We start from the raw sequence: 12,200 nt of genomic DNA, 5'->3' as shown, positions 1-12,200 counted from the left end.
TCTAAAAGGTTAAATGAACCAAAAATTGCCTTTCTAAATGACTTCTTACAAAAAGCAAATGAAAAACTTAAGCAGCTAATTTATGAGAAAAAAATTGTATTTTGATGTATTGAACTCACTGTACATTCTGTCTTTCTATCCTTCTCTGCCTACTCAGAATCTCCTAACTTCTTATCTCAGTTACCTTCCTACCCCAAAGACAAAAAGAAAGCTAAACAAATGCCTTATATAGTTAGGCCCTCAGATTAATAAGTCTACTTCTTTAATTACTGTTATGCCTTGTTCAGAAATCTTTTGAGTTCAGAGCAATAGTGAAAGGTTTCAAAGGAAAGCCCCCAGAAATTTTCTTGGAGGTAAAAAAATTCTCCTGGAGTATATGATCCATGATTCCTTGATCTTTCCCAATTTATTCATATGATACTGGGACTGGTGATACTTGAAAATGGATGGCTGAGGTCAAATGGGAGGTACTTGAGAAAGATATCAAAGATCTAACCATTCAGTCTTTCAGGGATGGACTAAAAAACGGCTAGGGAAATCTCATATGTCAAAATAAAGATCACAAGATCTTAAATTTGGAAAGGAGAAGTTTATTTCTGAGAAGGGTTGCAACCCACAGCCTGGGAAGCAGACCCTCTGGCTGAGACAGAAAGGAGGCACTTTGAAGGAAGAAGGGTGGGAGAGGAGTTTTATGCTAAACGGGTTGGCTAAACATACATATTTAATAGGTTATAGGAGGAGCTATGAATATTCATGAAAGGGGCTTGCTAGGTTGTGTGGTAAGCAAACATTCATGTTACATGGTCCCAAGTTCACTTCAGGGTGGAGACTTCACATTAAAATGTAATACAATTAGTCTGTGTAGGTCAAAAGGTGAAACTTAGGATTGTTTGAGTGTGGAAGGTCAAGGCTGCAGTGAGCTGTGATTGTGCCACTGCAGTATAGCCTGGGCGACAAAGCAAGACCCTATCAAGACCTTGTCTCAAAAAAGTAGGTAAATAAATAAAATAAGATTAAAGAACTGTAAAAACCTAAGAATAAACATGCAAATGTGTGTTTTGTAAAATTGTTTTAAATTGACACATAATAATTGTACATATTTATGGGTACAGTGTGATATTTCCATTGCATGTATACAATGTGTAGTGATCAAATCAGGATAATTAGCTTATCTATTGCCTCATTTATCATTTATTTGTGCTGAGAACATTCAAAATCTGCTCGTTTAGCTATTTGAAACATACTATACATTGTTAATTATAGTCACCCTGCAGTGCTATGGAACACTAGACTCATTCCTCCTAACTAGCTGTACTTTTGTATTTGTTTTTTATTTATTTTTATTTATTTATTTATTTATTTATTTGAGACAGAGTCTTGCTCTGTCGTCAGGCTAGAGTGCAGTGGCACCATCTCGGCTCACTGCAACCTCTACCTCCCAGGTTCAAGCGATTCTCCTGTCTCAGCCTCCCAAGTAGCTGGGACTACAGGTGTGCGCCACCATGCCCAGCTAATTTTTGTATATTTTTGTATTTTTAGTACAGATGGGGTTTCACCACGTTGGCCAGGATGGTCTCGTTCTCTTGACCTCGTGATCTGCCCACCTCGGCCTCCCAAAGTGCTGGGATTACAGGCGTGAGCCACTGTGCCTGGCCGACTACTTTTGTATTTTTTAATCAACCTTTGGCCATGCCCCCTTCTCCTGACACTTCTCAGCCACTACTAGCCACTATTTTACTCTCTACTTTTATAAGATCAACTTTTTAAGCCTCCACATATGAGTGAGAACATACAATATTTATCTTTCTGTGCCTGACTTATTTCTCTTAATAACCTCCAAGGTTGTCCATGTTGCTGGTATGACATAACTTTATTCCTTTTTTTTTTTTAAGATGGAGTTTCACTCTTGTTGCCCAGGCTGTAGTACAATGATGCGATGTCGGCTCATGGCAACCTCAGCCTCCCAGGTTCAAGCAATTCTCCTGCCTCAGCCTCCCTAGTAGCTGAGATTACAGGCATGAGCCACCATGCCTGGCTAATTTTGTATTTTTGGTAGACGCGGGGTTTCTCCATGTTGGTCAGGCTGGTCTTGAACTCCTGACCTCAGGTGATCCACATGCCTCGGCGTCCCACAGTGCTGGGATTACAGGCATGAGCCACCGTGCCCAGCCCAGAACTTTATTCCTTTTTGTGGTTAAATAGTATTCCATTATGTGTATATACACTGCATGTTCTTTATCCATTCACTTGTTGATGGAGAATTTTATGCTGGAGAATGTTCCATGTACTGATGAAAAGAAAATGTAATCTTCAGCTATTAGATGAAAGATTCTATAAATGTCTGTTAGGTCCATTTGGTATAAAGCACAGTTTAAACCTAATGTTTCCTTGTTGTTTTCTGTCTAAATGACTTGTCCAGTGCCACGAGTGGGGTGTTGAAGTCCCCAGCTGTTATTGTATTGGAGTCCATCTCTCCCTTTAGATCTAATAATACTTGCTATTTATGTATCTGAGTGCTTTGGTGTTGGGTGCATGTATATTTATTATATCCTCTTGCTGAATTGATCCTTTTATTATAACACAATGACCTTTTCTCTTTTTACAATTTTTGCTTTACAGAGTCTGCTTTATCTGATATAAATATAGCTAATCCTGCTTGCTTTTGGTTTTTGTTTGCATGGAATATCTTTTTCTATCCCTTCACTTTCAGTCTATATGTGTCTTTATGGGTGTAGTGAATTTCTCGTTGGTAGCATATAGTTTTATCATTAAAAAATCCTTTCAGCCTGTCTATATCTTTTTAGTGGGAGAATTTAACCTGTTTTAATTCAAGGTTATTATTAATATGCAAGGACTTATTCCTGTCATTTCGTTGACTGTTTTCTGGTTGTTTTATATATCCTTTGTGCCTTTCTTCTTTGCTTATTGTTTGTTATTTTGGTTTGGTGTATTTCTGTAGTAACAAGTTTTTATTCTTTTCTTTTCTTTTTTTTTGAGACAGGGTCTCACTCTGTTGCCCAGGCTGAGTACAGTGGCATGCCCATGGCTCACTGCAGCCTCAACTTCTCAGGCTCAAGCGAATCTCCTGTCTCAGCCTCCTGGGTAGTTGGGGCCACAGGCATGCACTGCCACACCTGGCTAATTTTGTATTTTTTGTAGAGATGGGATTTCACCATGTTGTCCAGGCTGCTCTCAAACTACTGGGCTCAAGCAATTTGCCTTGCTCGGCCTCCCAGAGTGCTGGTACTACAGGCATGAATCACCCTGCCCAACCAAGTTTTTATTATTTCGTCTTTCTTCTTTGTGTACCTGGTCTACCAGTGAGTTTTATACTTTTGCATGTTTTCACGATAGTGACGATTATCTTTTCTCTTCCAGATGTAGGACTCCCTCAATCATTTCTTATAAAGCTGTTCTAGTGGTAATGAATTTCCTCAGTTTTTGCTTGTCTGCAAAAGACTTTATTTCTCTCTCATTCCTGAAGGATAGCTTTGCTGGATATAGTATTGTTGGTTGACAAGTTTTTTTTTTTTCTTTCAGCACTTTAAATATATCGTCCTGTTCTCTGGGTCTAGCCTGTAAGATTTCTGCAGAGAAATCTGCTGTTAGTTTAGTGGGGATTCCCTTATACGTGACTTGATGCTTTTCTCTTGATGTTTTTGTTTTTATTTATTTATTCTTTTGAGACAGGGTTTCACTGTGTCACCCAGGCTGGAGTTTAGTGACGCGATCTCAGCTCACTGCAGCCTCGACCTCCCAGGCTTAGGTGATCCTCTGACCTCAGCCTCCTGAGTAGCTGGGATTACAGGCACATGCCACCACGCCTGGCTAATTGTGTGTGTGTGTGTCTATATATATATATATTTTTTTTGTTGTTTGTTTGTTTTTGTTTTTTGTTTTTTGGTAGAGATGAGGATTCACCATGTTGCCCAGGCTGGTCTTGGACTTCTGGGCTCATGTGATCCACCTGCCTTGGCCTCCCAAAATGTTAGGATTACAGGCATGAGCCACCATGCCTACCCTCTTGATGTTTTTAGAATTCTCTCTGCCTTTAACTTTTGACATTTTGACTATAATTTGCCTTGGGGAGGACCTTTCTGGGTTGAATCTATTTGGGAAACTTCAAGCTTCCTAGATCTGGATGTTTATATCTATTTCCAGATTTGGGAACTTCTCAGCTATTATTTCATTAAATAGATTTTCTATGTCTTTTCTCTTCTCTTTTTCTTTGGAATACCCATAATGCAAACTGTGTGTGTGTGTGTGTGTGTGTGTGTGTGTGTGCTTAATAGTGTCCCATGTCTTACAGGTTTTTAAATATTTTTCATTCTTCTTTTTTTTTCCTCTGACTAGGTAATTTCAAATGACCTGTCTTCATATTCAGAAATTCTTTCTTCTGCTTGATCAGGTCTGCTGTTGAAGCTCACTATTGTGTTTTTATTTTATTCATTGAATTCATCAGTTGCTGGATTTCTGTTCGGTTGGTTTTTTTTTTTTTCTATGATTTCTATCACTTTCTTGAATTTCTTGTTCATATCCTGAATTGTTTTCCTGATTTTGGTGGATTGTGTATCTGTATTTTCTTGTATACTGTTGAGTTTCCTTCAGGTCATTATTTTGAATTCCTTTTCTAGCAATTTGTTGATTTTCTTTTCATTTGGGTCTGCTACTAGAGAGTTATTAGATCCCTTTGGTTGTGTCATATTTCCTTGCTTTTTCATGTTTCTCATGCCCTTGCATTGATGTCTGTGCATCTGGTGGAAAAACCACCTCCTCCAAATTTTGAGAGTGCCTTGCATAGAGAAAGACTTTCGCATGTAGTTGGGTTGGTTTTAATGTGCTGGTTAAAAACGATGTGGTGACTCTGTTTCCAGATAAGTACAGTGATATAGTCCCTACTCAGCTTCTTCAGCTGTGTTGAATATCAGCAGTAACTGTAGGTGCCTCATTTGTCTAGGCTGTAGAAGTTTGTGGTAGCAGTGGTGCCAGCATAGATGGTTAATGTCCTTGGTATCAAAGGCTTTTGGGGTCCTCCTATTCCTGTTTTCCCCACAATAGGGTACTTAGGTCAGGGAATCTCTCTTGATGTCAGTCTGACATGGCCTATAAGCAGCTCCAGTGGTGCTGGGTTCCAGATGCAGGTGCTTGCAGCAGCTATGGATCCAGGGTCCTAGGCTCAGGGTCTCACAAGCCTATTATGGCACCTGGGTTTTGGGGTCTAGGTTCATTCTTTGTGGCAGGGTTGGATGTTGGTTGCCCATAGATCTGTAACTCTGAGACACTCCCTAGCAGCTCAGGCCTGGGGGTCTGGGTTGTAGCTGTGATTCTACCCCTGGGGGACAGGGCACAGCACTGGCCCAACTCTGGGGAAGAAGGGTTGTCCTGGGGGTTTGGGCCTCAGGATCAGGGCATGACTGCAATTTGGTAACCTCAGCCAATAGGGCTCAGTGGCAACTTGGGTCCCAGGGGATGAGGCATCAGGTGGTAGTGACACTAGACTCTGGGATGGTGAGGCTTGGCAGTACCCCAGACTCTGGGAGGCCAGGTGCAGCGATGGCAAGGACCCCAGATGGTGGTATAAGGTTGTCATTTGGGCCCTTGAGGGGTAGGGAATAACACAGCAATGCCTCCACTTCCCAGGTGGAGGGCTGTCTCAGCCCCTGAGACTCTAGAGTGCTAGTCCAGCTCCAGGGAAGCAGGTACTAAAGTTGTTTGGCCTGTAGGGTAGGTGTCTCCGCTCAGCCACTGCTGTTTCCCTGGAATGTGGGGTACCATCTCAGCTCAGCTCTGGGATGTGAAGCTGTTCAGCTTGGCCAGGGCACTGATTCCTCAGGAAGCAATGTGCTGTTTCACCTCAGGCCTTGGGGGCGTGACTGTTCTGGGCAGCCCAGGCACTGTTTCCTGGGATGTAGGGCACTGCTTCAGCTCAGGCCTGGGGTGCGTGACTGCTCTGGGCAGCCCAGGCACTGTTTCCTGGGATGTAGGGCACTGCTTCAGCTCCCGCCCAAAGGGGTAGAGGGAGGGGTAGGCAGAGTGGCTTCACATCCGCCTGGCCCCACCGGGAAGGTTATAACAGCTGCACCAGTTCTGCTTCGGGATGTTGGGCCATTGGGCTGGGGTGGTTCCACAGGAGCCACCCTTATTGTTCCAGACCATGACACACTCCAGCCATGCTTCCAGTTCCAAGATGGCAGAGCACAGTAGCCACGTGGGCCACGGGGGTGGGCACTGTGTTGCTTCCTTCTCTCGGGGAGCACAGCCACGTAGACTCCAGGCAGCTCCCTCTGCTGAGCTTAGTGCCTGTGGGGACTACAGGGACCCCGGTGGTGAGGGCTGTGGGCGTCCATGGTGGTGGTGAGGGCTGTGGGCGTCCATGGTGGTGGTGGGGGCTGTGGGCGTCCATGGTGGTGGTGGGGGCTGTGGGCGTCCATGGTGGTGGTGGGGGCTGTGGGCATCCGTGGTGGTGGTGGGGGCTGCTGGGGTCCTCTTGCTTTCCTCCTCACCCCAGGGAGAAGCTTCTCGTGGGTCCCAGCTGGTCCCAGTTGGGGCATGGGGTGGTGGAGGCCCAGCATTTCCTTCCCGATGTGGCCATCCTGAGTTTCTGTGCTCACCAGCATTTCTGTGACTCCTCTGATGCACTCCACTGCTCTCTCTCTGTTACTTTCATTCCGATGCTGTTGTGCGTTCATTGTTCTGGCTGTCTCCACGAGGGGCCGAGCATGAGGCGCTTCTAGTCAGCCATCTTGCTGACCCATGTATATGTGTTTTGTATGGTTGAAAGAAGGCCATGATCAAAGTGTGATTTCACAAATAACATGGTTTAATTGCCATACAAAGAGACTCCTTTTTTCACAGTGCTCAAAGATGGGGAGGCTGATGAGAACAAATCTCTCAGGGAATACACTCAACAGATGAGGTACGTTTTGTCTAGGGTTCAGTTATTAAAGTCCAGTTGCTCTAGGGTGGAAGCAGGCTGCTGGGGACGTAGAGTCTAACTGAAGTTTGAGGTGCACCTTTCTATGAGAAGTTATTGGGAGAGACAGTTTGACCAGCACAGCAGAGATCTGGGGCGAGCACCAGGTCCCTCAACACTAGCGAGTGGTGTTGCTTGTGGACGAGGCTTCAAAGAACAGATCAGAGGCTGACAGAGTAGCCCAGCCACAGCCTGAGCTGTCAATGTGTCTGTTGAAATTACGGATGTATATGTGTTTTGGGGTCCAGTACTCACATACGTGGTCTGATAAGGTGCGATGTAAGATCTTCCTGGGCTTGGGCTTATTCTCCATTTTCTCATCACAGCAAAGCATGTGCCACTCATGTAGCACACGAAGTGTTTGGAATCATGTCACAGCTGCATAGCCAAGTGGCCTGCAAGGTCCATCCCTCCATGGATGTCAAGCCCCACAGTAAACCCAAAACCCTATGTATTTAAGTTTTTTGGGATTACTGCTTCATGATGACAAAATAAGCAGCACGATCTCCGGCTTTCCCATTTTCCTGGGTGATTTCATAGCTAATGTATTTCTTCACCTAGCCTTTCTTCTAAGTTTCTTTGAAATCCAGTGTTCAGAGTGAAAGCTTGTAAACAGTTATGATGAAGCCTTTTTGAAAACAGCTTTGTATTTCTTTCCCACCTGGGCCAAGGCTTGACTCAGATGTATAACTGGCAATTTTTACTCCTCATAACAGTACCCTGGGTAGATCAATTGATTGACCTTGATGTTTAACTCAGCCAGGTTGTACCGGAGGCTCTGTTCTCACTCCTTCCCTTACTGACTGCACAAGTTTGCCATTTAAAAATGCAGCTGTGTCTATTTCACTCCTCACCACATTGTCCCCAGTCATCATTTCTCTCACTAATTGGCATTATATTCCTGTTTGACTCTGCAGCACCGTTCATGAACTATTTAATCTCTGTCGAGTCATGATGATACATTCGGGAGCGGAAACATTTGAGCCTGATGTGCTCTGTGGGACTAAGAAGAAGGAATGTGTTCTATTTGTGCAATCCATCAGCAATTGATCACGGACTGTTTTCGTCTTCTACTGTCTTGAATTCTCATTTCATCTTTCCTTGTTAGACTCGTTAGTGAACCAGAATACATACACTCACTCTGAATTCACTCAAAAGGGACCTCGCAGATGTGGCTGAGGGTCTTGAGGTGGGGAGATGATTCTGGGTTCTTCATGTGTATCCAATATAATTGCGTGGGTGCTTATGAGAGGGAGGCAGGAGTGTCTGTGTCGGGAGAAAGTCATGTGAATATAGAAGCAGAGGTTGGAGTGATGCAGGGTGGCCTCTGGGAGCTGGAAGAGGCAAGAAATGGACTCTCCCCTAGACCAGTGGTCCCAGCCTTTTTGGCACCAGGAACTGGTTTTGTGGAAGACTGTTCTTCCATGGGTGGGGGTGGGGATGGTTTTGGGATGATTCAAGTGCATTACATTTATTGTGTACTTTATTTCTATTATTATATTGTCGTATATAATGAAATAATTATACAACTCACCACAATGCAGTGGGAGCCCTGAGCTTGTTTCCCTGCAGCTAGGTGGTCCTATCTGGGAGTGATGGGAGCAGTGACAGATCACCAGGCATTAGATTCTCATAAGGAGCTCACAACCTAGATTCCTCTCATGTGCACTTCACAGTAGGGTTCATGTTCCTGTGATCATCTTTTTTAAAAAATTTTTTTGAGATGGAATCTCGCTCTGTTGCCCAGGCTGGAGTGCAGTGGCGCGATCTCGGCTCATTGCAACCTCCACCTTCTGGGGCTCCAGCAATTCTCCTGCCTCAGCCTCCCAAGTAGGTGGGATTACAGGCATGCGCCACCACGCCCGGCTAATTTTTGTCTTTTTAGTAGAGATGGGGTTTCACCATGTTGGCCAGGCTGGTCTTGAATTCCTGACCTCAGGTGATCCGCCTGCCTTGGCCTCTCAAAGTGCTGGGATTACAGGTGTGAGCCACCATGCCCGGCCTCCTGTGATAATCTAATGCCGCTGATCCGACAGGAGGCAGAGCTCAGACGGTAATGTGATTGACAGGGAGCAGCTGTAAATTCAGATGAAGCTTCACCTGCTGACCGCTCACCTACTGCTTCGCAGCCTGGTTCCTAACAGGCCTGGTACCCATCTGTGGCCCGGGGGTTGGGGACCCCTGCCCTAGAGCTGCCTGGTTCCTAACAGGCCTGGTACCCATCTGTGGCCCGGGGGTTGGGGACCCCTGCCCTAGAGCTGCCTGGTTCCTAACAGGCCTGGAACCCATCTGTGGCCTGGGGGTTGGGGACCCCTGCCCTAGAGCTGCCTGGTTCCTAACAGGCCTGGAACCCATCTGTGGCCCGGGGATTGGGGACCCCTGCCTTAGAGCTTCTAGATGGAACCAGTCCTGCCAGCACCTGGGTTTCAACTCCTCGAAGACTCATTGTGGACTTCTGACCTTCAGAATGGGAAGGAAGTAAAGCTGTGTCGTTTTCAACGGTTACAGCAGCAATAGGAAATTAGTGTGTATGGCAACTCCACGCTGAAGCTTCTGAGGCACTGCCAAACTGTTTTCCAGGTGGCTGCTACATGTTACATCCCCACCACCACTTGGTGTGGGCAGTCCTTTTGTGTACAGCCATTCCAGTGACTGTGTGTCTCACTGTGGTTTGAGTTTGTGTTTCTCTAATGACTGATGATGTTGAGCATCTTGTCCTATGGTCATTAGCCATCCAGATATATTCTGTGGCGAAGCGTCTATTAAAATCTTTTACCCATTTAAAAGTTACGGACTTTCGGCCGGGAGAGGTGGCTCACACCTATAATCCCAGCACTTTGGGAGGCTGAGGCGGGCAGATCACCTGAGATCAGAAGTTCGAGACCAGCCTGGGCAACATGGCAAAACCCTGTCTCTACTAAAAATACAAAAAATTATCCAGGTGGCGCATGCCTATAATCCCAGCTACTCGAGAGGCTGAGGCAGGAGAATTGCTTGAACCTGGGAGGTGGAGGTTGCAGTGAGCTGAAATAAGTGAGCTGAAACACCACTGCACTCCAGCCTGGGCGACAGAGTGAGACTCCGTCTCCAAAACAAACAAGCAACAACAAAAAAGTTATGGACTTTTCATATGTCCTGATATGCTGATTACCTGATATGCTGATTACCTGATATGCTGATTTTTTTCTTAAAGGTAACTATTACCCTGACTTTTATCATGGTAAGTTGATTTTGCCTGTTTTTATATTTTATGTAAATGGAATTATATAGTATGCATGCTTCTAAATCTGTTGTCTTTTACTTATGTTTGTGAGATTTTCCCAAATCATGGTATATTATGAAAAAAGTAAAGAACTTTAGGCTGAGGAATGTTATGAGAAAAGTAAAGAACTTTAGGCTGAGGGATGCAAGTCCTTTTAATGATCAGGCCCAGAGAGACCGTAGAATGAGGGGCAGCCACATGCTCCTCCCTGCTTTGAGCTGTGTACTCGTCTCTTCAAACTGTGGGCTGTTGCCACAAGTAGATGTAAATTAACCTAGTAACGCCACACTGGACACTGTGACCCACACCCTACCTTGTAACAAGGTACAGCCAATCACTAATCAATGTTATTTCTGTAGACTAATGAGAATTCTTTTTTCCTTTTGTTTGAGATGGAGTCTTGCTCTGTCGCCAGGCTGGAGTGCAGTGGTGTGATCTCGGCCCACTGCAACCTCCACCTCCCAGGTTCAAGCAATTCTCCTGCCTCAGCCTCCTGAGTAGCTGGGACTATAGGCATGCGCCACCAGGCCCAGCTAATTTTTTGTAGAGGCAGGATTTCGCCATGTTGCCCAGGCTTGTCTCGAACTCCGGAGCTCAGGTGATCCACCCGCCTCGGCCTCCCAAAGTGTTGGGATTACAGGCGTGAGCCACCACGCCTGGCCAGATAATTCTTGACATAACTTTTATCAGCCCACTCCTTGTTTCCTTTTGCCTTTAAAAATCCACTTGTAACGGTTGCTAATCAGAGTGTATATTCGGGAAACTTGATTGTGTGCTCCTGGGCCAAAATCCTCATGTTTGGCCCAAATAAACTCTCTACTTGTATTAATTTTGCCTCAGTTTCTTCCTTTTGGGTCAACAGTTATTTCTAGTTTGTTCATTCTCACTGCTGAATAATGGCCCATTATGATAGTACCATTGTCTATTTAGTAGTCTATGGGCATTTGAGTAATTTTACTTTAGGGCAGTTGTAAATAGCGCTGCTGTGAGCATGTGTGTGCATGTCTTTTTTTTTTTTTTAAGATGGAGTTTTGCTCTTGTTGCCCAGGCTGGAGTGCAGTGGCGCGATCTTGGCTCATTTCAGCCTCCACCTCCTGGGTTCAAGTGGGTCTCCTGCCTCTGCCTCCCAAGTAGCTGGGATTACAGGCGCCTGCCACCATGCCTGGAAAATTTTTTTTGGTATTTTTTGTATTTTTATATTTTTAGTAGAGACAGAGTTTCACCATGTTGGCCAGGCTGGTCTTGAACTCCTGACCTCAGGTGATTTGCCCGCCTCGGCCTCTCAAAGTGCTGGGATGACAGGCGTGAGCTGCCGTGCCCGGCCATGTGCATGTCTTTTGGTGCATGATTCACATGTTTTTGTGCTGGTATATACCACAGGTGGGACTGATGGGTTGGAGGGTGGGTGTACGTCCTGCTTGAGGAGATACGGCCACGCTTTTCCATGGAGGTGTGCCTATTTGGACCAGACTGTTTTGCCATTGGGCATTTTCACACGTGGGGGCCACACCCAGGGACCCTATTGCTAATCAGTGTGGCCAACGTTGTCACCTTTAGGCTAGTGAAATGAGAAAGGATGGAGGAAGAGGTGAGTGTCAAGATTGGAAACCAGGACCAGGGAAGGGGCCAGGGAGGGACACCAGGGGTAGGGAGTGGTGACCACAGGACAAGTGAGCCAACGTGTTTAGTGCTAGCTCTGTGGCCCACACCATTGCAAAAGCATTCGGCGTCTCTGTTGAGGGGGATTTAACTTAGGCACACGTGTAATCACTTACGTGTGTGTGTACACCCTGGTGACTTGTAGAATTGGTGTGAGGCCATGCAGTATTTACTGCTGTTGCCAAGTTACATCTGTGTGGGGGGTTGAACAAACATGAAAGAACCATATTGGAAAGGTGGCATCTAACTGCCCTTGTTACTTAGGGACATCCTTTCCCACACCCAAGGTGCTTTTCCATGTCACAG

Source organism: Pan troglodytes, chromosome 10 (assembly GCF_028858775.2).
Source record: "Pan troglodytes isolate AG18354 chromosome 10, NHGRI_mPanTro3-v2.0_pri, whole genome shotgun sequence".
Lineage (NCBI taxonomy): Eukaryota > Metazoa > Chordata > Mammalia > Primates > Hominidae > Pan > Pan troglodytes.
Note: the sequence above shows the minus strand (reverse complement) of the source record.